Below are 24,382 nucleotides of genomic sequence, written 5' to 3' on the forward strand. Positions count from 1 at the left end.
AACATTGCTAGGGGTGAAACAATGGTTGAAAGGTCTGACTCGCACTTCTACTACGGTGATGGCATTGCTATGGAGTATCTGTCGAATAACGTTTTGGGTATTCGTTCGAATTATCTTCCCTTGAGAGATGGGGGAGCCTTTATTATTGAGCCTTATTGCCCTCATAGGTTCACCCGCCATTTTGGTTATTTCCAAGATGTCCTCGGTCGATTGGATTAAGATTTTCGTAAGGTTTCATTAGAAGATGGGTTAAGACTTGCTCGAAGTTGTGTGCCAATTAAATCCAAGGCAAGAGCAGTATTTCCTCTTAGCAGGACCATTTTGAAGAAATTTTTTATCGCCCAATTATAAATCCTGGTGGGAGAAAGTGCATGGGAGCTTTCTTGAAAGTCGCATGCAATTCTTGGTAAATGCGGTTGAGTCAGTTACAAATGTCCTTCAACAATATGGAAATGAGGTTTTGGCGATTGACAAGCCGTCCTATTTTGTAGTCCAAGGTTGTTGTGCCGCAAAAAAGTAAGGGACCTCCAGATGAAGAAGGTCAAACGAAGAAGGCACCTACTTAATGTCACGAGCCGACTAAGGGCCGCGACGGGCACCCGGTGCTAGCCCACCCGGGCGCCCTTTGACTTATGCTTACTCTTACATATAGGTGAGCCACATAATTAAACATACATTTCTATTCGTCATTCATGCTAGTCCCATTGGACGACAATGCTTTCATATCATGGTTGGCATCTATACCACGTCAATGTACATGAGCCGACAAAGCTATCAAAATGATATCCAAAATATAGGCCGACAAGGCCAGACATATCTAACCATATACACATGTCTACGAGCCTCTAAGAAGAGTATAACATAACACATAAGCGGGACAGGACCCCGCTATGCCCATAATTATACACAAAAGAATAAGTACCCAAAAGCTATGGCTCCGAATGAAATGGAGCTCTGCTATGTAGTCTCTTAGAATACAACTATGGATCAAGCCTGTTTCCCTGTGCACCTGCGGGCATGACGCAGTATCCACAAACAAAAGGACGTCAGTACGAAGAATGTACTGAGTATGTAAAGCATGATCAACATCAATACAGAAGCATAATGAACAACATGAGAAATAGCACAAGATGGGAGATGGTGATATCATCGTCATAGGCACTTACTTGCCTTTCATAGGACTTTCCATTTCTAATGCGTATTCGTGTACTTACATCCATAATCGCATCCGTACCATATTTGTGCTCGTATTCGTATGCACACCCTTATTCACGTTCATATCGTATCATATTCGTATTCACATCATATACATAATCATATCATATACATAACATTTACATAGCATACCCGACCATGCAGGATCGGTGTTGCATACATACTTGGCCAACCAAGGCTCAAGGTTACTCATACCTGGCCCTACCAAGGCTTCAGGGTTACATCTACCTGGCCCTACCAAGGCGTCAGGGTTATCCGTACCATCTTCAGAGGTGTGCGCGCGTTACGTAATCATATACATACTTATTTACATATCTTACCCGGCCTCATAAGCTCGGGGTTCCATAATAGTCATACATAGACACATATACACAATAGCTCATAAGCATCTTTACTATTTACATTATTATCATAATTGTCATCAACATCATTGTTACTATTATCGTCATTCATCACCCTTATCTTTATAGGCTTACTCGTCATACGAGGGAATTAGTACAATCGTGGCATATCAAGAATCACGAGCTTACTAGCTCGGGAGATCAAGTCATTTGAAGGATATCATAGTCTCATAGAAGAGTTATATATTTGGCCAAAGAACCATGCCTTATGAAAGAAGGGTTAGCCTTACATACCTTTTCCGTTCACTATTTTACACTTGCGCGTTCACCTCCAATGCTAGCGTTTCTACCTTCATTGAAGTCATATTATCATTAGAATCGGTAGCTAGCATATTGGACAGCATCTCCTTTATTTATACGACATTCCTCCATAACGTATATCAACTCCCAAACGTCATTAATACATTCACAATACCATAACAATAGTCATTATTCATCCACATTATCCACATTTCTAGACTTACTTTCAATTACTCATATCCATGGCTATAATACACAACTATGTCCATTCACGTACATTTCTCATCTAATGTTATCAACATCATTTTTATAACACATTTGCATCACAATACATCAGGACTCATAACTCAATTCAAACTATCTCTCAAAATGGCACTATTCCACATTCATGACCCATTTTGCCATACCTCTCTACAATCCAAGTATTTCAACTCTTAAATACCTTAAAAAACATAGAAACATCATAAATCTTACCTTAGATGTTGTAGGAACAAGCCTTGGTTGATAATACTCCACTTGAGCAAAACCCTAGTTTATCTCCAATGAGATTTCTTGACTTGTATAATCCTTAATGGGTTTTCTTATACTTGATTCACTTAGTTTATGTTGTTGATCACCAAATATCCTTGAATTCTTATGGAATTTATGTAGAGAGATGTTTTAGAGAGAAGGGGTGTCATGTAGAAGTGAAATGAAATGAAATAATAAACTTGCTCCCCTTTTTAATAACCTAAAATCTGATCTGAAGTGAACAGTCGTCGAAAGTGCACAGTGGCCGTAAACCCAGTTTACGGACCGTATTCTGGTTTACGGTCCGTCTTTCACGACCGTATTTAAGCATAACAGAACCAGAAAGGTTTGCTGGAGGTCATGGTGGTTTACAGTCACAGTTTACGAGCCGTATTTCGATTTACGGTCCGTATTCTGAGTCATATTTAACCATTTAGGCATTTGGCAGAAAGTTGAAGTTTTGGAATGTTGAAAGACGATAGCAGTTTACGGTTCGTAAACCACTTTACGGGCCGTATTCTATTTTACGACCAACTGGGTCGAAGTGCAAATCTACAACTTTCGCATTTTCAAAACTCATAAGTAGTCATCCCCTTCTTAGTGCAACACCGTACACTTATACTCTTCGTTGGTTTATTCATTATACGCTCACGGAGAAATTTTCGAGGTGTAATATTCTCCCCCTCTTGAGAACATTCGTCCTCGAATGTTAAGGTCTTCGGGGATTCTATAAAAATTTCGCCAGAGTCTCCCCTATAATATGGCACTACCATCCTGTCACATCAACCCATAATATCATCGCCTCACAGGGCTACATCACAATATCAACATATCTAGGGCCACACACGACCAAAAGCATGAAAAGTAAATATACATACCTTATGTCGTTAGCGTTTCATCTTGAATCTCTTTTGGGGGTTGGAATAAATGCGGGTATCTGGATCGCATACTCTTTTCCACTTCCCATGTCATTTCTTCTCGTTTACTGCTCCTCCATAGAACATTAACTGAGGCCACCTCTTTCTTTCTAAGCCTCCGTACTTGCCTATCTAGTATGGCAATGGGCACTTCTTTATAAGTCAACTTTTCTGTCACTTGCAGATCACATTGGCACGATCGTAGTAGGATCTCCAACACATTTTCGAAGCATCGAGACATGGAAAACTGGATGGACTGACTCCAAATCCGGAGGTAGATCTAATTCATAGGCCACTTTGCCCGCTTTGCGCACAATCTCATAAGACCCAATATATCAGGGACTAAGCTTCCCCTTTTTGCCAAATCTCATAACGACCTTTATTGGCGACACTTTCAAAAATACCCAATCTTTCCCTTGGAACTCCAAGTCTCTTCGACTATTATCCGCATAGGACTTTTGACTACTTTGGGATGCTAACAACCGATCTTGTATGAGCTTGACCTTCTCTATGGCTTGCTGGACCAAGTCTGGCCCTATCAATATAGCCACTCCTATTTCAAACCACCCAATTGGGGACCTACACTTTCGCCCATATAAAGCTTCATACGGTGCCATTTGAATGCTAGAATGGTAACTATTATTGTAAGCAAATTCAATGAGTGGCAAATGGTCATTCCAATTTCCTCCAAAATCTATCATACATGCCGTATAAAATACACTGGCCGTATGTTAGGCCATATATTCAGCCTAGATGGCCAGCCTTACTGGACCAAATCTACGGCCAAACATACCGTTAGTGAAATTTATACGGATCGTATGTTGGTCCGTAGATATTGGTCGGGACAGATGGAGTATTATTAATAGGGGATCAAGTTCATTTCATTTCATTTCCTCTTCACTCCCCTTCTCTCTAGAACTCTCTAGAACATTTCTCCACACCTCTCGTACAAGCATTCAAGAGATATTGATGATCAACTTCATCAAACCAAGAGAATCAAGTGTAAGAAACTCATTAAAGTTCATCCAAGACAAGAAATCCAAGTGGAAGTGGAACTAGGGTTTTGCTCAAGTGACGTGTTTCCACCCAAAGTCCATTCCTACACCATCTAAGGTAATTTTTATGGTCTTTCCATGTTGTTTAAGGTATTGAGAGGTTGAAAGACTTGGATTGTAGAAGGAGATAGAAAATGGGTCATGAATGTGAGAATAGTGATATTTTTTAGTAGTAGCTTGGATTGGGTCATGATTCTTGATATGTTGTGATTAGGATTATGTTATAAATGGCGTTAAAAACATGGGATAGACATTGTATATGAGTGAATGTAATAGTGTGTCATGACCATGATTATGGATGATTTGAAGTGGATTGAGAAATATGGATAATGTAGGTGAATGAAGACTATCGTTATGATGTTGTGAATGTTATTATAGATGTTTGGGAGTTGATATATGATATGGGGGAAGTTGTATAAATAAAGGAGATGCTGTCCAATTTTCTCTAGCTTTAGTCAAGCATGCTAAGGTATCGATTTTCTAATGTTAGTATAACTCTAATGAAGGTAGAAACGTGAGCATTGAAGGAGAACGTTCAAGCGATAGAATAGTTGAACGAAAAGGTATGTAAGGCTAACCCTTCTTTCAATAAGGCATGGTTCTTTGGCCATATATCTATTCTTTCATGAGCCTATGATGTCCTCCAAATGATTCCATCTCTAAAGCTACTAAAGCGCATGATTCTCGTTGTTTTACAATTCTATGAAATTCCTTATATGATGAGTGATCCTCTAAGGATAAATGTAATAAAACGATGATAGTAACGATGTCAAAGATGCTTATGAGCTCTTACGTATATATGTTATGTATGACTATTATGTAATCCCGAGCTTATATGATCGGGTATGATATGTATTGCGCACACACCACTGCAGTTGGGTACGGATAACCCTGAGCCTTGGTAGGGCAGGTATGTATAATCACCGAGCTTTGCCATGGCCGGGTATGTGAAACACCGATCCTTCATGGTCGGGTATGCTATGAATATGAATATGTACATGAATATGTAAATGAATATGAATATGAATATGGATATGGAATGTAAATTAGTACGAATACGAATACGAATATGGATACGGATACGGATATAGATGTTTGTACACAATCACGCACTAGAAAAGGAAGGTCCCTATGAAAAGCAAGTAAGTGCTTATGACGATGGTTCTACTACCTCCCATTTTACGTTATTTCTTATGTTGTTTATTATGCTTCTATAATGATGTTGATCATGCTTTACATACTCGATACATTCTTCGTACTGACGTCCTTTTGTTTGTGGACCTTGCGTCATGCCCGCAGGTGGACAGGGAGACTGTTATGTCCCGTGTTTTCGTACAATTGGAAATCGTGAAATAATTACGACTTGTGTGTTATAAGGACCTAATTTAAATTTTGTGAATATGACTATGTTGGTTGTGAAATCTTTGATGCTAAGACCTCGGGGAAGGCCGAGGGTAAATTTGGAACTTCGGAAATTAGTTTCGGGAATTACAAAACGGGGCATTTTAGGAATTGGGCCAAGGAAAAAAATGACACAAAGTTAGGCCCAAAGGACGTGGGGTGGCCGGCCATATATATGGCCCAAGCCCCTTGTTTAATGATCATGTGCTATGCACATGATCAATATTGTGGATATATACTAGGAGGACTTAACAAATTCTAGATCAAAAAATAAAAATCAAGAACTCACCACAAAAAAAGGGGTTTCGGCCGAGTGCAAAGGAGGAAAGAAAGAAAAGATTCCAAGCTTGTGTGTGATCCAAAAATCTTGGCTTCCACATAATTAAGAAGTACTCAAGACGCTCTCCGACGTGGTATAATTGGTTTGGCACAAGGATTCCGTTTGCGACAAGTCGGAAAGTTAGTAAAAGGTAAGAATCTTGCCCCCCTAATGTTATATAATTGCTATGAATGTGTTAAAGATTGGAAGTAGACGAGAATCCCGTAATTTGGACATAAATAGAAACGTGTGGGTGTGTGTTTGTAGTGAGTTTGGCCGTGAGCCATAGATAGGGAGATTGGTGTGAATTGATCTTGGTTAAGTTGGTATAATGTGTTGTTGTGATCCTTATATCGTAAATTATTAATTGGGGAATGAAATTGGCGTTGAAAAATGATTTTGAATATTATCGGAAAGCGTATACCTTCGGTATATTTATGTATATCAATGTATATCTTGGGTGTTATAGACTTTAGATATGAATCTATATCGAAGTTGATGAATTCGGAATGAAACGACGCGAGTTAGAATGTTCGTAGTGCATTTTAGATGTTTTGAAGAATTTGGGAAAATAATGGATTTTTATGCAATTTCGTGTATGGCATGGTTTGTAATTAGAATGGGATTATATAAGTTTGAATGTGGGAATGCATACAATTTTGTAGATATAGAATTAGAATTTTGAAAGTTTGAATGGAAGTTGCCAACTTTAGAAATCATGTAGAACTTTAAAGCTAGAATGGTTTGATTGTTGTTTGGTTTGGTTGTTGATGTGTGGGCTGTTGTGATTGGTTAATTTGAGCCGAGTTATGCCTCGGGGATGTTAGATTTATAGGGGAAATGCTGCCAAAATTTCGGTAGGCAAATATGGAGTTAAAGGCATTTTTGAGCCTAAGGATCTCATTTGGTAACTTTGACCATTTGCAGATTTTTGACGAAACGGGACGGGACTTTTGGAAGAGCTTACGACGTCTGTGAGGTATGTAAAGCCTCCCACTCTTTCATTTGGCATATCTTAGTGTGTCAGTCAAATATGAGACCTCCCGGAGCATTTCTGCTCCTCGAAACCCGACCCACAGAAAGGTTACTATTCATTCAGTTCTATTGAAGCCAAAAGGCTCCAATTTGGCTAGAATGCCACTATTCGTCCGAAACCTATCGAAATGTGGTCGGGTAACCTAGAAATGATTATGTATGACCCTTGGCATATAACTGCTCGTAAAAATATGTTCGTCACCTCACTTCGACCCGAGGTGGGTCCGCTACCCCAAAATGCCCGATTTGCCCTTCGGGCCACCTTTGAGAATAAAGTTGAAAGTATCACTTCCGATCTTTGGAACATCCTCCTACGGGGTATGTTTGGACTATTCGATGCGCTAATCTATGTTCCGAACTATATGGACCATTTTGGAAACGTTTTGCAAAATGAAACTTTATGTCGGCTAAGTATTCGACTATTTTGTATTCTAAATGACTTATGAGTTCACTTTGCTTTGAAAGACTATTTTGAAATACGATTTGCATTTGCTTGCTCACGACTCCGCTCGTGCCTTAATATGACTTCGTTCGCCGGTTCCCGGGCCGGTTTTGATTCGTGCGCTGTATGATGAATTCGGCCGTATGCTGTGTTACGGTTTCCGAGGCTTCGCCATAGGGCCCGGTTCCGTTTGGAGTTATGCTGTGATATGGCTCGGGACGCGATATGCTCACCGATGATTATGATTATGTTCGGAGATGTACGGAGATTTGAAACCTTCTGGTGTTATGCTGTGTGTGGCGCCAGCGTCGGAGTGGCGACCACATTCTTAAGCGTTTGCATGATTTTATTTGCATAAAACATATGTATATGATTTTGATATAGATTTTGACACACCAGTTTGTACCCCACTTTGACATTTGATCTGCTTTCGGTTTTGATCCATAATTCTGTACCCCGTGCTTTACATACTCAGTACATATTTCGTACTGACCCCCTCTCTCCGGGGGCTGCGTTTTATGCCCGCAGGTGCAGACATCGGTGATCCTCCGCAGTAGGCTTCGCTTCTTGCTTTCCGGAGTACTCTTACTTGGTCCGGGGTCCACTTTTGGTACAGACTCCTTTACTCTGTATATGTTTTGTATATTTGACAGTTTGGGTACGGCGAGGCCCTGTCTCGCCATATGTTATGTTTTGAATTCGTAGAGGCCTGTAGTCATCTTTGTGGGGCGAGGGTCCTATGTGTATGTTGTTTGATTTTGCTTTCGGGTCTTACAACGGTCTGTTTGATATGATGGCCCCAAATGGCCCTTCTGTATATATTTGTATTTTGACTGGCGATGTCTATTCCGCCGCTTTGTTTGAGTATGATTTGATATGACCGCTTAAGACATATTTTCGATGTAAATTATGTTTGATTTAACTTCTTAAAAATTCTGAAATAAGTTTGGATTCGGAAACGATGATGTGATTTGGTCTGGGCACCCAGGTAGGGTGCCAGTCGCGGCCCACGGGGCTGGGTCGTGACAAAAGTGGTATCAGAGCAGTCTGTCCTCGGAATGTCTACAGGCCGTGTCTCGTAGAGTCTTGTTTATCGATGTGTTGTGCACCACATCTATAAACGGGAAGCTACAGGGCATTTAGGATGTCACTTTCTTTGAAATCTTAGATCGTGCGATAGAGCTGTGCTATTAGGATGATTATGATCTGACTCGCCTTTGTGTTTGTAGTGATGCCTCCGAAGAAGGCAACGGCGGCCCAGAAGGGCAAGGCGAGGATTGGAGAGACTAGCCAGGCACAGCGAGCTACCCGGGCTCGTGTCTATGATTTGCCTGAGGATGTGCCTCATTCTGAGGGGTCTGCTACACCCCCACTAGTACAGCCTGGAGCAGGACCTTCAGCAGCTCCAGAGGTCCGTGTACCCGCACCTGAGACTCCAGCTCCCCAGCCAGGGGCGGAGGATAGGACCCTGAGGGAGGCTGTACAGCTGTTGACTACACTGGTAGCAGGACAGGCTCGTAGGCGCGGGCGGAGGGACGACGATGAGGATAACAGACGGGACAGCCTGCGAGTTCGGGAGTTCCTGCTATGTGGCCCTCCAGAGTTCTTCGGGTCTAAGCCCGATGAGGACCCCCATGACTTTATTCGGGGGATGCGACGCTCGCTGGACTTGGTCAGGGCTTCTGAGACCGAGTCAGTTGAGCTGGCTTCACACAGGCTCCGAGATGTGGCTACTCATTGGTACGAGACTTGGGAGCTGTCTAGGGGAGTGGGTGCCCCTCCAGCCACTTGGGATCAGTTTGTGACAGCATTCACCCGCCACTTTTTGCCGCCAGAGTTACGGCGGGCACGAGCTGATCGGTTTTTGCGTCTGCAGCAGAGGGGTCGGAGTGTTCGCGAGTATAGCCTTGAGTTTGATTCTCTGGCCCGGTATGCACCGGCCGTGGTAGCAGATATGTCCGATCGGATGCACCGCTATGTTATGGGATTAGACCGGTATTTGGTAGACAGCTGTATGGCCGTGTCACTGCAGGCAGACATGGATATTTCCCGGCTTCAGGCCTATGCGATGGGGATGGAGGACCGTCGCAGATCTGATCCTGCTGGCAGAGATAGAGACAGGAGGCCGCCCAAGAGGGCTAGATCCGCGGGTTATTTAGGGGATTCTCGAGGCGGACAGCCTCAGCAGCAGCAGCAGTCTGACAGATATTTTCCTTCTTCCGGCCGGGGTACTCAGTCAGGCAGCCGGAGATTCGACAGTACGGGACCGTCTGGGGCCGGACAGAGCTCCAGAGTGGCAGGTTCGCAGGTATCCAGGGGTCCCAGTCAGGCCAGACCACCTAGACCCCGTTGTCCACACTGCGGGAAGTCACATCCCGGGGAGTGTTACCGAGCGACGGGAGCTTGTTTTTCTTGTGGCGGTCAGGGCCACTTTATGAGAGATTGTCCATTGGCTAGCGGTTCTGGTAGTGCTGCTCAGCAGACAGGGTCAGCCGCCGGTTCTTCTTCTGCTCCATCAGTTGCACGCCCTGGAGGGCGAGGTATTTCAGCACCGGCAGGACGCGGTCGGGGCCGCGGTGGCACTTCAGGTTCTAGCGGTCCCTCGAACCGCATATATGCTTTGGCCAGCCGCCAGGATCAGGAGGCTTCGCCAAACGTCGTCACAGGTACATTACTGGTTTTCTCCAGATCTGTATATGCATTGATTGACCCTGGCTCTACTTTATCATATATTTCCCCGCTCGTTGCTAGTAAGATTGGGATCGTGTCTGAGCCTATAGAGCCGTTCGAGGTAGCTACGCCAGTTGGGGATTTTATTGTAGCGAGACAGATCTATAGGGATTGTTCGGTGACCATTTATGATCGTAGCACTAAGGCTGATTTGGTAGAGTTAGACATGCTCGAGTTTGACGTCATTATGGGTATGGACTAGTTGTCTTCCTGCTATGCTAATGTCGACTGCCAGCAAAAGGTAGTCCGTTTTCAGTTTCCAGGGGAACCAGTCATAGAGTGGTTCGGATCTACAGCATCGCCGAGGGGTAAGTTTATTTCATACCTCAAGGCTAAGAAGATGATCCAGAAGGGTTATATCTATCATTTGGTTCGTGTGCACGATACTGCCGCGGAGGTACCTACCCTTCAGTCTGTTCCGGTCGTCAGCGAGTTTCCAGATGTTTTTCCTGACGAGCTTCCTGGCCTTCCGCCTGAGCGGGAGATTGATTTTTCTATTGAGTTGATGCCAGATACGCAGCCTATATCTATTCCTCCGTACAGAATGGCACCAGCTGAGTTGAAGGAGTTGAAGGAGCAGCTGAAAGATTTGCTGGATAAGGGCTTTATTAGACCCAGCACCTCACCCTGGGGAGCGCCGGTGCTGTTTGTCAGAAAGAAAGACGGGTCATTGCGGATGTGTATCGACTACCGGCAGCTGAATAAGGTGACTGTTAAGAATAAATATCCCCTCCCCCGGATTGATGACTTGTTCGACCAGCTGCAGGGTGCTAGACACTTTTCAAAGATAGATCTGCGTTCTGGTTATCATCAGGTGCGAGTACGGGAGTCAGATATCCCGAAGACTGCCTTCAGGACTCGGTACGGGCATTATGAGTTCAGAGTTATGTCTTTCGGGCTGACTAATGCTCCAGCAGTATTTATGGATCTGATGAACCGGGTATTTCGGCCTTTCCTGGATATGTTTGTTATTGTGTTTATTGATGATATCCTGATTTATTCGCGCTCAGCCGAGGAGCATTCAGATCATTTGCGGACGGTACTTGGCATTCTCCGTCAGCAGAAGTTATATGCTAAATTTTCTAAATGCGAGTTCTGGTTGACTTCTGTGGCATTCTTGGGTCATATTGTCGGCGCATACGGTATTCAGGTCGATACACAGAAGATTGAGGCTGTGCAGAATTGGCCCAGGCCTACTACTCCGACGGAGGTGCGCAGTTTTCTGGGATTGGCTGGGTATTATCGCAGGTTTGTGGAGGATTTCTCTTCTATTGCAGCACCACTGACGAGGCTTACCCAGAAGGCAGCAAAATTCCAGTGGTCAGATGCCTGCGAGCGCAGCTTTCAGATGCTGAAGGAGAGATTGATTTCAGCGCCAGTTCTGGCTCTTCCAGAGGGGTCTGATGGGTATGTTGTATATTGTGACGCCTCTGGTATTGGGATAGGATGTGTATTGATGCAGCACGGTCGAGTTATAGCCTATGCTTCCCGGCAGCTCAGACCGCACGAGAAGAACTATCCCACTCATGATCTTGAGTTGGCCGCGGTGATTCATGCTTTGAAGATTTGGCGGCATTATTTATATGGGGTCCACGTTGATATCTATACGGACCATAAGAGTCTCCAGTATATTTTTAAGCAGAAGGAGCTAAATTTGCGGCAGCGGAGATGGCTTGAGCTACTAAAGGAGTATGACGTTGATATTCTGTACCATCCAGGGAAAGCCAACGTGGTAGCTGATGCGCTTAGCCGCAAGTCCGTAGGCAGTCTGGCTGATGTTCCATCTGATAAGAGAGATCTGGTTCGTGATATTCATCAGCTGGCCAGCCTCGGGGTCCGTTTGGCAGATTCTGGGATTCTGGGATTTCTGTTCGCCCGGTTGCTGAGTCATCTATTATTCAGGAGGTAAAGCAGCGCCAGTTTGAGGATCCTACTTTGATTCAGTACAGGGATGTGGCCCTTAATAAAGCAACGACTCAGTTCGAAATCTCGCCTGAAGGAGTATTATTGTACGACGGCAGGCTCTGTGTACCGGATGTTGCGGGCTTACGGCGGCAGATTATGGGCGAGGCCCATAATGCACGGTATTCTGTTCATCCTGGTTCCACTAAAATGTATCGGGACCTCAGGTGTTTGTATTGGTGGGACGGCATGAAGAATGATATTGCTGAGTTTGTTAGTCAGTGCCCGAACTGCCAGCAAGTTAAGATCGAGCATCAGAAGCCCGGTGGATTATTGCAGGAGATGGAAATTCCAGCCTGGAAATGGGAGATGATTAATATGGATTTTGTTGTTGGATTACCGCGCACTCCACGCAGGTACGACTCTATCTGGGTTGTTGTTGACAGGCTGACGAAATCAGCCCATTTCCTTCCGGTTCGGACTACTTATTCGGCTGAGGACTATGCCAGATTGCATATTAGAGAGATAGTCAGACTTCACGGAGTCCCGATATCTATTATTACTGACCGAGGTACCCAGTTTACAGCAAATTTCTGGAGGTCATTTCAGGAGGGATTAGGGACTCAGGTGAGTCTCAGTACAGCTTTTCACCCTCAGTCCGACGGGCAGGCCGAGCGCACTATTCAGACGCTCGAAGATATGTTGCGGGCCTGCGTTATTGATTTCAGGGGCAGCTGGGATGATCATTTGCCGCTTATTGAGTTTGCCTATAATAACAGTTATCACTCCAGCATTCAGATGGCTCCGTACGAGGCCCTTTATGGCAGGAGATGCAGATCTCCTATTGGCTGGTTTGACGTGGGCGAGACTAAGTTGATTGGGCCAGATGTAATCCAGGAGGCTGTAGATAAGGTAAAGCTTATTCGAGAACGATTATTGGCTGCTCAGAGTCGACAGAAAGCTTATGCAGATAGACGACGTCGACCGTTAGAGTTCCGGATTGGCGACTGGGTATTCCTGAAGGTGTCGCCCATGAAGGGTGTCATGAGATTCGGTAAAAAGGGTAAGTTGAGCCCCCGGTACATTGGACCGTATCAGATCGTGCGAAAGATAGGCGAGGTCGCCTATGAGCTGGACTTACCATCCGACTTGGAGGCCGTACACCCGGTGTTTCATGTGTCTATGTTGCGGAAATGCATTGGTGATCCTGCCAGGATATTCCCAGTTGTCTATTCTGGTTCGACAGGTGCGGAGACTACGCACTAAAGAAGTGCCCTCTGTCAAAGTCCTGTGGCGCAACAATAATCGGGAGGAGATGACTTGGGATGCGGAGGACGAGATGAAGAAGAAATATCCCCACTTGTTTCCGACATCCGCAGGTAATCTAATTCCTTTTTCAGTTTGTTGTGTTGATTGATAAAATGAATTATGTATGTCATCATTAAAAAGGGACACTCCTGCCTTGATCATAAGACCTTATAAGACTAATCTAACATTCGGGGACGAATGTTCTTAAGGGGGGGAGAATGTTATGTCCCGTGTTTTCGTACAATTGGAAATCGTGAAATAATTACGACTTGTGTGTTATAAGGACCTAATTTAAATTTTGTGAATATGACTATGTTGGTTGTGAAATCTTTGATGCTAAGACCTCGGGGAAGGCCGAGGGTAAATTTGGAACTTCGGAAATTAGTTTCGGGAATTACAAAACGGGGCATTTTAGGAATTGGGCCAAGGAAAAAAATGACACAAAGTTAGGCCCAAAGGACTTGGGGTGGCCGGCCATATATATGGCCCAAGCCCCTTGTTTAATGATCATGTGCTATGCACATGATCAATATTGTGGATATATACTAGGAGGACTTAACAAATTCTAGATCAAAAAATAAAAATCAAGAACTCACCACAAAAAAAGGGGTTTCGGCCGAGTGCAAAGGAGGAAAGAAAGAAAAGATTCCAAGCTTGTGTGTGATCCAAAAATCTTGGCTTCCACATAATTAAGAAGTACTCAAGACGCTCTCCGACGTGGTATAATTGGTTTGGCACAAGGATTCCGTTTGCGACAAGTCGGAAAGTTAGTAAAAGGTAAGAATCTTGCCCCCCTAATGTTATAGAATTGCTATGAATGTGTTAAAGATTGGAAGTAGACGAGAATCCCGTAATTTGGACATAAATGGAAACGTGTGGGTGTGTGTTTGTAGTGAGTTTGGCCGTGAGCCATAGATAGGGAGATTGGTGTGAATTGATCTTGGTTAAGTTGGTATAATGTGTTGTTGTGATCCTTATATCGTAAATTATTAATTGGGGAATGAAATTGGCGTTGAAAAATGATTTTGAATATTATCGGAAAGCGTATACCTTCGGTATATTTATGTATATCAATGTATATCTTGGGTGTTATAGACTTTAGATATGAATCTATATCGAAGTTGATGAATTCGGAATGAAACGACGCGAGTTAGAATGTTCGTAGTGCATTTTAGATGTTTTGAAGAATTTGGGAAAATAATGGATTTTTATGCAATTTCGTGTATGGCATGGTTTGTAATTAGAATGGGATTATATAAGTTTGAATGTGGGAATGCATACAATTTTGTAGATATAGAATTAGAATTTTGAAAGTTTGAATGGAAGTTGCCAACTTTAGAAATCATGTAGAACTTTAAAGCTAGAATGGTTTGATTGTTGTTTGGTTTGGTTGTTGATGTGTGGGCTGTTGTGATTGGTTAATTTGAGCCGAGTTATGCCTCGGGGATGTTAGATTTATAGGGGAAATGCTGCCGAAATTTCGGTAGGCAAATATGGAGTTAAAGGCATTTTTGAGCCTAAGGATCTCATTTGGTAACTTTGACCATTTGCAGATTTTTGACGAAACGGGACGGGACTTTTGGAAGAGCTTACGACGTCTGTGAGGTATGTAAAGCCTCCCACTCTTTCATTTGGCATATCTTAGTGTGTCAGTCAAATATGAGACCTCCCGGAGCATTTCTGCTCCTCGAAACCCGACCCACAGAAAGGTTACTATTCATTCAGTTCTATTGAAGCCAAAAGGCTCCAATTTGGCTAGAATGCCACTATTCATCCAAAACCTATCGAAATGTGGTCGGGTAACCTAGAAATGATTATGTATGACCCTTGGCATATAACTGCTCGTAAAAATATGTTCGTCACCTCACTTCGACCCGAGGTGGGTCCGCTACCCCAAAATGCTCGATTTGCCCTTCGGGCCACCTTTGAGAATAAAGTTGAAAGTATCACTTCCGATCTTTGGAACATCCTCCTACGGGGTATGTTTGGACTATTCGATGCGCTAATCTATGTTCCGAACTATATGGACCATTTTGGAAACGTTTTGCAAAATGAAACTTTATGTCGGCTAAGTATTCGACTATTTTGTATTCTAAATGACTTATGAGTTCACTTTGCTTTGAAAGACTATTTTGAAATACGATTTGCATTTGCTTGCTCACGACTCCGCTCGTGCCTTAATATGACTTCGTTCGCCGGTTCCCGGGCCGGTTTTGATTCGTGCGCTGTATGATGAATTCGGCCGTATGCTGTGTTACGGTTTCCGAGGCTTCGCCATAGGGCCCGGTTCCGTTTGGAGTTATGCTGTGATATGGCTCGGGACGCGATATGCTCACCGATGATTATGATTATGTTCGGAGATGTACGGAGATTTGAAACCTTCTGGTGTTATGCTGTGTGTGGCGCCAGCGTCGGAGTGGCGACCACATTCTTAAGCGTTTGCATGATTTTATTTGCATAAAACATATGTATATGATTTTGATATAGATTTTGACACACCAGTTTGTACCCCACTTTGACATTTGATCTGCTTTCGGTTTTGATCCATAATTCTGTACCCCGTGCTTTACATACTCAGTACATATTTCGTACTGACCCCCTCTCTCCGGGGGCTGCGTTTTATGCCCGCAGGTGCAGACATCGGTGATCCTCCGCAGTAGGCTTCGCTTCTTGCTTTCCGGAGTACTCTTACTTGGTCCGGGGTCCACTTTTGGTACAGACTCCTTTACTCTGTATATGTTTTGTATATTTGACAGTTTGGGTACGGCGAGGCCCTGTCTCGCCATATGTTATGTTTTGAATTCGTAGAGGCCTGTAGTCATCTTTGTGGGGCGAGGGTCCTATGTGTATGTTGTTTGATTTTGCTTTCGGGTCTTACAGCGGTCTGTTTGATATGATGGCCCCAAATGGCCCTTCTGTATATATTTGTATTTTGACCGGCGATGTCTATTCCGCCGCTTTGTTTGAGTATGATTTGATATGACCGCTTAAGACATATTTTCGATGTAAATTATGTTTGATTTAACTTCTTAAAAATTCTGAAATAAGTTTGGATTCGGAAACGATGATGTGATTTGGTCTGGGCACCCAGGTAGGGTGCCAGTCGCGGCCCACGGGGCTGGGTCGTGACAGAGACAGGCTTGATCAATAGCTTTATTAGTCAGGGACTACGTAGCGGAGCTCCATTTCATTTGGAGCTAAGACTTTTGGTATCTATTCTTTTGTGTACATACTTATGGGCAAGGCAGGGTCCTGTCCCGGCTATATGATATGACATACTCTCCTTAAAGGCTCGTAGACATGTGTATCTGGTTAGATGTATGTGGCTTTGTCGGCTTATATTTTGGATATCATTTTGTTAGCCTCGTCGGCTTATGTACATTGTTGTGGGCATAGTTATTAATGGTAATATAAATGTATCGTTGCCCAATGGAAATAGTATGAATGATGGATAAAAAGTATGATTTAGCTATATGGCTCACCTAGATGTAACGTGAATGTATGAAAAGAGGTACCCGCGTGGGTTAGCACCGGATACCCGTCATGGCCCTCCAGTTGGGTCGTGACCAAAGTGGTATCAGAGCAGTTCTGTCCTAGGGTGTGTTTACGAGCCGTGTCCAGTAGAGTCTTGGTTATGGGTGTGTTGCGCGCCACACTTATAAACAAGAAGTTGCGGGCATTTTAGGGATTAATGACCTTCTTTCTTCATAAGATCGTGCGATATAGCTACGATATAAGGACTTCTTTTTCCTTAACCGTGTGTTATGTATTTCAGAGATGCCTGTAAAAAGAAAGGCTATGACGGCCCAAATGGGCAAGACAGTGGCAGAAAAGCGGGCTGAAATAGCACCGCTAACGGTTGTAGAGGAATATGAGTCCCAGAATGCGGCTCAATCTCGGTCCTCTCATTCAGTGCCTATTTCGGAGGAGCATGAGAGAGCCTCAGCCCCAGCCCCCGCACCTCTAGCTCCTCCACCTGATGCTTCAGGTCAAGATGTAAAAGGGGCCATTCATTTGCTTACTCAATTTGTTGCTGCCCACACCCAGCGGCAAGGTACATGGCAAGATGATAGGGCTGTTAGTGCAAGGACCCGTGATTTTATTAGCTTAAATCCTCCAGAATTCATTGGATCAAAGCCGGATGAGGACCCTCAGAATTTTATTGATGGAATGTTGAGGACATTTCGGTTGATACATGCTTCGGACACCGAATCGGTTGAGTTAGCATCCTATAGATTGAGGGATGTTGCGGTTCATTGGTACACGGTATGGATGGCTTCACGGGGAGCCAATGCGCATCCCCCGGTATAGCAGGAATTTGTAGATGCCTTCCTCCGACATTACCTGCCTCCAGAGGTTCGGCGAGCTAGGGCCGATAAGTTCTTGAATTTGAGGAAAAGGAGTATGAGTGCTTTAGAGTATAGTCTCCGCTTCAATTCTTTGGCTAGGTATGCTTCGACCATGATAGCGGATATGGGTGACCGAGTGCACCGATTTGTGAAAGGCCTAGGGCCACATTTGATGGATAGGTGCTTGACTGCGTCCCTTCAGGACAATATGGATATTTCACGCATTCAAGCCCATGCCCAGAATTTAGAAGAAATCCAACAACAACAAAGAAGTGAGCGTGACCATGATAAAGGGTATAACAAGAGGGCTAGATCTTCGGGTCCGATGAGTGAGTTTAGAGGCGGGCACAGACAACAGTTTTCTAGGCATTCAGGACATTCTATGACTAGTGCGCCTCCACGATTTACAGGCCAGAGATTTGATAGATCTACTCATTCCGGGTCGAGTTAGAGCTTTTTGGGATCTCAGTTTAGGAGTGATTCGAGTCAGGCGAGGACACCCGTGCCACGATGTTCCCAGTGTGGGAAGTTACATTGGGCCAGTGCCGATTAGGTTCAGAGGCTTGCTATTCATGTGGTCGGCCAGGCCATATGATGCGTGATTGCCCCTCAGTTGGTGGTAGAGGTAGGACCCAGCCTTCAGGGTCGGTAGTCGGAGCTTCATCATATATACGCCCTATGGGGCCAGCTTCACATGCGCCAGTCAGCCATGGTAGAGACAGGGGGAGAGTCCCCCGTTCTAGCGGTCCTCAGCACAGTATTTATGCTTTAGCTGGACGCCAAGATTTTGAGTCTTCTCCTGATGTTGTCACAGGTATATTATCGGTATTTTCTCATGATGTATATGATTTGATAGATCCGGGCTCCACATTGTCATATGTTACTCCATATATTGCGGGTCGGTTTAGAGTCAAACCGGAGTCGATCAAACCTTTTGAGGTGTCTACACCCGTTGGCGAATCGGTAATAGCCATCCGAGTGTATAGAAATTGTGTAGTTGTGATTTGTGACCATCGTACTATGGTTGACTTACATGAGTTAAAAATGGTGGATTTTGATGTTATTATGGGCTTCTTGTTATGCCAATGTCGATTGTAGAATGAAAATGGTTCATTTCCAATTTTCGGGAGAAAAGGGAATACTACGTCACCAAAAGGTAGGTTTATTTCCTATCTAAAGGTAAGGAAAATGATCACAAAAGGTTGCATTTATCATGTAGCTCGGGTTCAAGATATAGAACCTGAACCGCCAACTCTTCTGTCAGTTCCCGTTGTGAATGAGTTTCCGGATGTATTCCTGGAAGAGCTTCCAGGACTTCCTCCGGAAAGATAGATTGATTTTGCTATTAATGTGTTACAGGACACCAAGCCTATATCTATTCCACCATACAAAATGGCTCCCGCAGAGTTGAAAGAATTGAAGGAGCAATTGAAGGACTTGCTTGAGAAAGGCTTTATTAGGCCTAGTTCATCCCCGTGGGGAGCACCCGTGTTGTTTGTCCGAAAGAAAGATGGCTCCTTGCGAATGTGCATTGGCTATCGGCAATTGAATAAGGTGACGATTAAGATTAGATATCCTCTTCCGAGGATTGATGACTTATTTGACCAATTACAAGGTGCCAAATAGTTTTCAAAGATAGATTTGAGATCCGGGTATCAGCAAGTGAGAGTTAGGGAGAAATATATCCCTAAGACAGCCTTCAGAACAAGATATGGCCATTTTGAGTTCCGGGTGATGTCATTTGGACTAACTAATGCACCGGCAGTATTTATGGATTTGATGAACGATGTGTTCAGGCGTTTCCTAGATCTATTTGTGATTGTATTCATTGACGATATCTTGGTATATTCTGGATCCGAGGCAGAGCACGAAGATCATTTGCGTACTGTCCTTAGAGTTCTTCAAACTCGAGAGTCGTTTGCCAAATTTTCTAAGTGTGAGTTTTGGTTGAACTTAGTGACATTTTTGGGGCACATTTTTTCAACCGATGGTATTCGGGTAGATAGCCAAAAGATCGAGGCCGTGAAGACTTGGCCAAGACCCACGACTCCTACGGAGGTTCGTAGCTTTCTAGGCTTAACAGGTATTACAGGAGATTTGTAGAAGGCTTTTCTTCTATTTCTGCGCCATTCACAAAGCTGACCCAAAAATCAGCAAAGTTTCAATGGACGGATGCCTGTGAATGTAGTTTCCAAAAGCTACAGGATAGATTAACTTCTGCCCCAGTCCTGACACTTCCAGAAGGATTGGAAAGTTATGTTGTTTATTGCGATGCTTCAGGCGTTGGGCTATGCTGTGTGTTGATGCAACATGGTAAGGTGATTGCCTATACTTCTAGGAAATTAGGGAAACATGAGAGAAATTACCCAACCCATGACCTTGAATTGGTTGCAGTGATTCATGCATTAAAGATGTGGAGACATTATTTGTATGGTGTCCATATGGATATTTATATAGATCGTAAGAGTCTTCAGTATATCTTCAAGCAGAAAGAGTTGAATTTGTGGCAGCGACGATGGCTGGAATTGCTAAAAGATTGTGAGGTTGATATCCTATATCACCCCGGAAAGGCGAATGTTGTGGCTGATGCTCTTAGCCATAGATCTTTGGGAAGTTTGTGTGATGTTCGGCCAAAAAAGAGAGAAATGGCTCGTGAGCTCCAGCAGTTAGCTAGCCTAAGAGTTCGAGTAGTTGACTCAGGTAGCATGGGAGCTACCATTCAGAATTCAGCAGTCCCGTCAGTAGTAGTGGAAGTGAAAGAGCGACAATATGAAGATCCCATGCTAATGCAATACAGAGATACACTCTCTCAGAAAGAGAAGTTATCGTTTGAGTTCTCAGGAGATGGAGTTCTCCGATGCCGAGGCAGATTATGTGTTCCTGATGTGGCAGGATTACGTCACCAGATATTGAGAGAAGTCTATTGCTCCCGTTATTCTGTCCAACTCGGAGCAACGAAAATGTATCGTGATCTTAAATCTATTTATTGGTGGAATGGGATGAAGAAGGATATAGCAGAATTTATAGCTCAATGTCCCAATTGTCAACAAGTGAAAATCGAGAACCAAAAGTCGGGCGGATTGTTGCAGGCTATAGAAATTCCAACTTGGAAATGGGAAGTTATTAACATGGACTTCATTACAGGCTTACCCCCTTCTCGACGTAAGTATGACTCTATATGGGTGATTATGGATAAGCTCACGAAGTCAGCTCATTTCTTACCAGTCAGAACTACATATGTGGCAGAAGATTATGCAAAGCTTTATGTTAAAGAGATAGTGCGACTTCACGGTGTTCCAGTATCTATTATCTTTGATAGAGGAACTCAGTTTACAGCTAATTTTTGGAAGTCCTTCCAAGAGGGTTTAGGGACTCATGTGAGCCTTAGCACGACATTTCATCCGCATACTGACGGATAAGCTGAACGTACCATTTAGACTTTCGAAGATATGCTACAGGCATGTATGATGGATTTTGGAGGTAATTGGGATGATCACTTACCACTTATTCAATTTGCTTATAATAATAATTATCATTCTAGCATCCAAATGGCACCGTATGAGGCTTTATATGGGCGAAAGTGTAGATCCCCAATTGGGTGGTTCGAAGTAGGAGAGACTAAATTGATAGGGCCAGACTTGGTCCAACAAGCCATAGAGAAAGTTAAGCTCATACAAGATCGGTTATTAGCAGCCTAAAGTCGTCAAAAGTCCTATGCGGATAATCGTTGAAGGGACTTAGAGTTCCAAGTTAAAGATTGGGTATTCTTAAAAGTGTCACCAATGAAGGGTGTAATGAGATTTGGCAAAAAGGGGAAGCTTATTCCCCGGTACATTGGGCCTTATGAGATTGTGCGCAAGGTAGGCAAAGTGGCTTACGAATTAGATCTGCCTCCTGATTTGGAGTCAGTTCACCCAGTTTTCCATGTTTCGATGCTTCGTAAATGTGTTGGAGACCCTACTCGGATCGTGCCAGTAAATGATGTTCAAGTGACAGAAAAGTTTACTTATGAAGAGGTACCCATTGCCATATTAGATAGGCAAGTACGAAGGCTGAGAAACAAAGAAGTGGCCTCAGTTAAGGTTTTGTGGAGAAACAATAACCGAGAAGAAATGAATTGGGAAGCGGAATAAAATATGAAATCCAAGTACCCGCACTTATTCCAACCCCCGAAAGAGATCCAAGATGAGACATAAGGATCATGAGGTATGTATGTTTTCCTTTTTATGCATTTGGGTTGTGTGTGGCCAAACTCTATTGCTATTATGTTGTGGACCTGTGAGGCATTGTTATTATGGGCTGTAGTGACAGGATGGTAGTGCCATATTACAGGAGAAACTCTGGAATTTATTTTGTAGAATCCCTGAGAGCCTAACATTCGAGGACGAATGTTCTTAAGGGGGAGAGAATGTTACACCTCGAAAAATTCTCCGTTGATGCACAATGAATAGAATAGCGAAGGACACGAAGCATACGATATTTCAATAAGTAAGAACTAGCTTTTGATGACCCTAATTTAGATTTCAAAGACATTCGAGGTAAGAGAAGGAAGTTAGCACAGAGAAGACAAAGTATACGCTAAGTATCGGAAGAGAATTGCGAGTAACAAGTTAATGATGACTTAATGATATTTCAGAGAAGAGTTATAGCATCCCTTAGATTGTTAATGAGGTGTTAAATTAGTGTCAAGAAGGTTCCATAAGGATTGGAGATCAAACGAGTCGACGAGAACGAGTTCGGAAGAACTGGGCATTATACGGCCCAACATACTGGCCGTATAAAATATACTGGCCGTATGTTAGGCCGTATATTCAGCCCAGATGTCCAGCCTCACTGGACCAAATCTACAGCCAGACATACGGTCAGTGAAATTTATACGGACCGTATGTTGGTCTGTAGAAATTGGTCTGGACAGATGGAGTATTATTAATAGGGGATCAAGTTCATTTCCTCTTCACTCCCCTTCTCTCTAGAACTCTCTAGAACATTTCTCCACACCTCTCCTACAATAATTCAAGAGATATTAACGATCAACTTCATCAAACTAAGAGAATCAAGTATAAGAAACTCATTAAAGTTCATCCAGGACAAGAAATCCAAGTGGAAGTGGAACTAGGGTTTTGCTCAAGTGAAGTGTTTCCACCCAAAGTCCATTACTACACCATCTAAGGTAAATTTTATGGTCTTTCCATGCTGTTTAAGGTATTGAGAGGTTGAAAGACTTGGATTGTAGAAGGAGATAGAAAATGGGTCATGAATGTGAGAATAGTGATATTTTTGAGTAGTAGCTTGGATTGAGTCATGATTCTTCATATGTTGTGATTATGATTATGTTATAAATGGCGTTAAAAACATGGGATAGACATTGTATATGAGTGAATGTAATAGTGTGTCATGACCATGATTATGGATGATTTGAAGTGGATTGAGAAATATGGATAATGTAGGTGAATGAAGACTATTGTTATGATGTTGTGAATGTTATTATGGATGTTTGGGAGTTGATATATGATATGGGGGAAGTTGTATAAATAAAAGAGATGCTGTCCAATTTTCTCTAGCTTTAGTCAAGCATGCTAAGGTATCGATTTTCTAATGTTAGTATAACTCTAATAAAGGTAGAAACGTGAGCATTGAAGGAGAACGTTCAAGCGATAGAATAGTTGAATGAAAAGGTATGTAAGGCTAACCCTTCTTTCAATAAGGCATGGTTCTTTGGCCATATATCTATTCTTTCATGAGCCTATGATGTCCTCCAAATGATTCCATCTCTAAAGCTGCTAAAGCGCATGATTCTCGTTGTGTTACGATTCTATGAAATTCCTTATATGATGAGTGATCCTCTAAGGATAAATGTAATAAAACGATGTTAGTAATGATGCCAAAGATGCTTATGAGCTCTTACGTATATATGTTATATATGACTATTATGTAACCCCGAGTTTATATGGCCGGGTATGATATGTATTGCGCACATACCACTACAGTTGGGTATGGATAACCCTGAGCCTTGGTACGGCCAGGTATGTATAATCACCAAGCTTTGCCATGACCGGGTATGTGGAACACCGATCCTTCATGGTCGGGTATGCTATGAATATGAATATGAATATGTATATGAATATGTAAATGAATATGAATATGAATATGGATATGGAATGTAAATGAGTACAGATACGAATACGGATACGGGTATGGATGTATGTACACAGTCACGCGTTAGAAATGGAAGGTCCCTATGAAAAGCAAGTAAGTGGTTATGACGATGATTCTACTACCTCCTATTTTACGTTATTTCTTATGTTGTTTATTATGCTTCTATAATGATGTTGATAATGCTTTACATACTCAGTATATTCTTCGTACTGACATCCTTTTGTTTGTGGACGCTGCGTCATGCCCGCAGGTGGATAGGGAGACAGGCTTGATCTATAGTTTTATTACTCAGGGACTACGCAGCGGAGCTCCATTTCATTCGGAGCTACGACTTTTGGTATCTATTCTTTTGTGTACATACTTATGGGCATGGCGGGGTCCTGTCACGCTTATATGATATGA

At 43.1% G+C, this 24,382-nt stretch overlaps 1 long non-coding RNA gene across 1 annotated transcript; it reads left to right on the forward strand.

The window, feature by feature from the left end:
- The first annotated feature begins 6,066 nt into the window (after positions 1-6,066).
- Positions 6,067-8,297, forward strand: LOC132642501 (uncharacterized). Its single transcript, XR_009583200.1, has 3 exons — positions 6,067-6,209; positions 6,986-7,037; positions 8,064-8,297. It is a non-coding gene; the product is annotated as an uncharacterized LOC132642501 (long non-coding RNA).
- The last annotated feature ends 16,085 nt before the right edge of the window (positions 8,298-24,382 follow it).

This window comes from Lycium barbarum, chromosome 5, assembly GCF_019175385.1.
Source record: "Lycium barbarum isolate Lr01 chromosome 5, ASM1917538v2, whole genome shotgun sequence".
In the NCBI taxonomy this organism is placed as follows: domain Eukaryota; kingdom Viridiplantae; phylum Streptophyta; class Magnoliopsida; order Solanales; family Solanaceae; genus Lycium; species Lycium barbarum.